This window comes from Ursus americanus, chromosome 8 (genome assembly GCF_024610735.1).
Source record: "Ursus americanus isolate L20-20 chromosome 8, mUrsAme1.1.p, whole genome shotgun sequence".
Taxonomy (NCBI): domain Eukaryota; kingdom Metazoa; phylum Chordata; class Mammalia; order Carnivora; family Ursidae; genus Ursus; species Ursus americanus.
In genome coordinates, this window is record NC_142134.1 from 73,278,129 (window position 1) to 73,281,424 (window position 3,296).

Here is a 3,296-nt window from a genome sequence, read left to right on the forward strand (position 1 = left end):
GGTGAATCCAGTAGCAGTGGTGGGTGGTGTGTGGGCACAGAGCAGATGAGAAGCTGGAAGCAGCTTCTGCAGAGGCTCTGGACAATCACTGGTTTGGTGGAGAACTTAGCAAAGGAGACCATTTGCAGCCTCCTCCCGCTGATCCAGAAGCTTCTCACATTCATGAGCCCCACTCCCTGCCCATCCCAACTGCGTGTAGACTTCTAAATCCCTGTACGGAAAACTATATTAGTCTTCTAGGGCTATTATATCACCGTAGACTGGGCAGCCTAAATGACAGATTTATTTCTCACATTTCTGGAAGCCGAGACATCCAAAATCAATGTTCCGGTCAGTTCCGTTCCTGTGAGAGCTCTCTTCCGGGCTGCGAATGGTCACCGTCACGGGAACCCCACCCTCATGACTTCCACAAGCTCCAATCACCTCCCCAAACCCCATCTCCCAATAGCGTCACGTTGAGGGGTACGGCTGCAACATACACATTTTGGAGGGACACCGTTCAGGCCATAGCAGGTTACCTAGAGTGTATTTCTTTTGTGGTTTGTAAAACCTTAATTTCATTCTATAAAAATGTGTTCATGCACCGTGGAGATAATTTGTTATCCAGTTAGTGTATATCTCCCCTTTATCACCTCGCATGTGGCTCATGTTAAACATATTACATATAACGTATTACACTTTACCATCGGTTCGCGTGTGTATTCCATGAATATTTACACATCCCCATCTTATGGTGGGTTCTGAGGCTACTGGTAGAGAGTTGAATCTGACCTTACAGAGCTCAGAATCTAATATAAATTGGGGTTTTTTTCCCCCAAGTTTGACTGTTAAACAAATGTTTCAGTGAATATTATTTATGTCTAACTCTGCTCTTAACTGACATGTGTGTTTTAAGAAGACTTGTGTGTGTGTGCCTGCCAACTAACATGGACTTTGTAATTTCTTTCAGGCATTGATAGTCTGTGTCTTCGGAGAGTCACGTCCTTGGGACTGGGACCCTTGTCACATGAGTCCTTATGTGCCCTGCACATTTCACAGAGCTGCACGCATACTGGACACCCCACGATGCTGACTGAATGAATGAGGAAGGCATTGGCATTCCGTATTACTCAACTCAGGCCGCTATAACAAAACACCGTCGACCGGATGGCTTAAACAACAGAGGTGTATTTTCTCACTGTTCTGGAGGTGGAAGTTTGAGATCAGGGTAGCAGCAAGGGCACATTTTGACAAGATCCCTCTTCTTGGCTTGCACATGGCCATCTTCTCACTGTGTCTTCACATGGCAAGAAGAGAGAGGGAGAATAAGCTCTCTGTCTCCCCTTACAAAAGCCCTAATTCTATTGGAACAGAGCCCTAACCTTCTGATCTCATTTAACCTTAGTTATTTTGGTAAAGGCTCTTTCTCCAGATATGGTCACATTGAGAGTTAAGGCTTCAGCATATGAATTTTGTTGGGGGGGGCACAAACACTCAGTCCATAATAATTCCCATTTTACAGATAGAAAATCAGGATGTGACAGGATGTCAGCAGTGCTTTGTTCCAAATGCTGACTCCCTCTGATGAGTACTGGCTGCTTGGAGCCTGGAAGGGGAAGGATCCTGGAGCCACGCTTAGGCTCAGAGGGAAGGTGGGCGTGAATCAGTGAACTGTGTGTATGAGCAGGGAGCAGGAACGAGCAGTGGGCGTGCTGGGCACTGCCCAGCACTATCTTCCTCTTTAATACTCACACCCTGAGAGGCGAGCTTTTTCTTTCCCAGATTACAATGAGTGCCTTAAAGCTAGAGAATTTAAATATTTTTCCAGAGGGTAATTAAAGGTAGAACTTCTATTTGAACCAGTTTAAGTGCCTTTTATGGTGCAACTGACTTAACTTGAATTCCTCTAATACTGACGATTTTGTCAGTTTCTCATTTCACAAGACATTTTGAAAAACATATTCATCAGTCAAATTACAGTATTCAAGGAAGTAGAAGCACAATTGACTCTCAGAGATCATCTAAATTGAGTGATTTAAATATATGTATATATGTATTATATATATATATATGGAAATCTTTTTGTCAGTGGGGTGTTACTAGAACTCCACTACATGAAAAGCAGAGTGGAGCAGGACAAATGCTTCCCTTTGCCACCCGCAGATCCCTGGAACTATCTCCAAGAAACCCCAGAATTCCATGGGACAGAATTTATAAACCACTGCTCCAGCTCACCGTCTTCATCCAGTTGAGAAAGGCACCAATTACTTACTGAAGGTCACACAGCGAATTAATGGCAGGGCCTGGCGTCGAGCTCTGGCCTCTTGATTCTTAACGCGATGCTGCTTCAATACACAGGTGTTGAAATATTTTTAAAAATCATCTGTCACTTTGAGGCACCAGGCTTCTCTGGAATCATAACTGAATTAGGTAGGGCACGTGAGGTTTCTTGAAAATCCCAAAGAAAACAAAGGGAAATTGGAAAAGCACTGTGGGATTGACTGCAAACAATTGAAATTCTTCTCCGTTAAATGTCGAGATGAAAAGGCCAAGACAAGCACCGTTCTGCAAAGAGGAGAAATGAAAAGCCAAGTCAGAAAGCTTTACAGATGTCGATATTCTGCTGAGAAGACTTAGTTCCAGAAGAAAAGAAAAGCTCTGGTTATGGAGCACACACCAGCCTCTGGTTCCAGTATAAATGCCCAGTCTGACTCTGGCTCAACCTGGTGTGTATTTAATGAATATTTCACAGGTTCCTACAGAGTTGAAGGACTTTTGAGGTCAATGAGGCCCTTCTACCACCTCCTGCGAGAATCCTCTCCACAGCAACTAACATCCAGGTAGGCTACCAGCTCTCACACCTGGTCGGATAGCTCTGAGCATTAGCAAGACCACACTTGTACAGAGCTTTAAAAGAAAGGGGAAAGGAAAATTCTTTCTGTGAAATTAAATTCACCCATTTTATTTTTTCCAACAGTCTGTTGAGGATGGTACAATAGTCATCATTGTACAGGTGAGAAAAATGAAGCTCAGAAAAGTTAGACAACGGGTCCTGGGTACGGAGCTAATTATGTCACAACTGGCACATGGACCTAAATCTGCCTGAAGTCCTCCTACAGTTTGGCAGAGGCCACTTGTGCGTACAAATACTGGTTTCTGCTTTCCATCACGGGCAAACCACTGGAGTACGTGCTCTGGATTCTTATTCAGCTCAGGTGAACCTGGGAAACTGATTTATGGCCAATGTGATCAGAAGTGTGGGGAGTCATGTCCCAAGCTGGTCCTTAAGAGCACCTGTTCCTTTCCATTAATGGTGG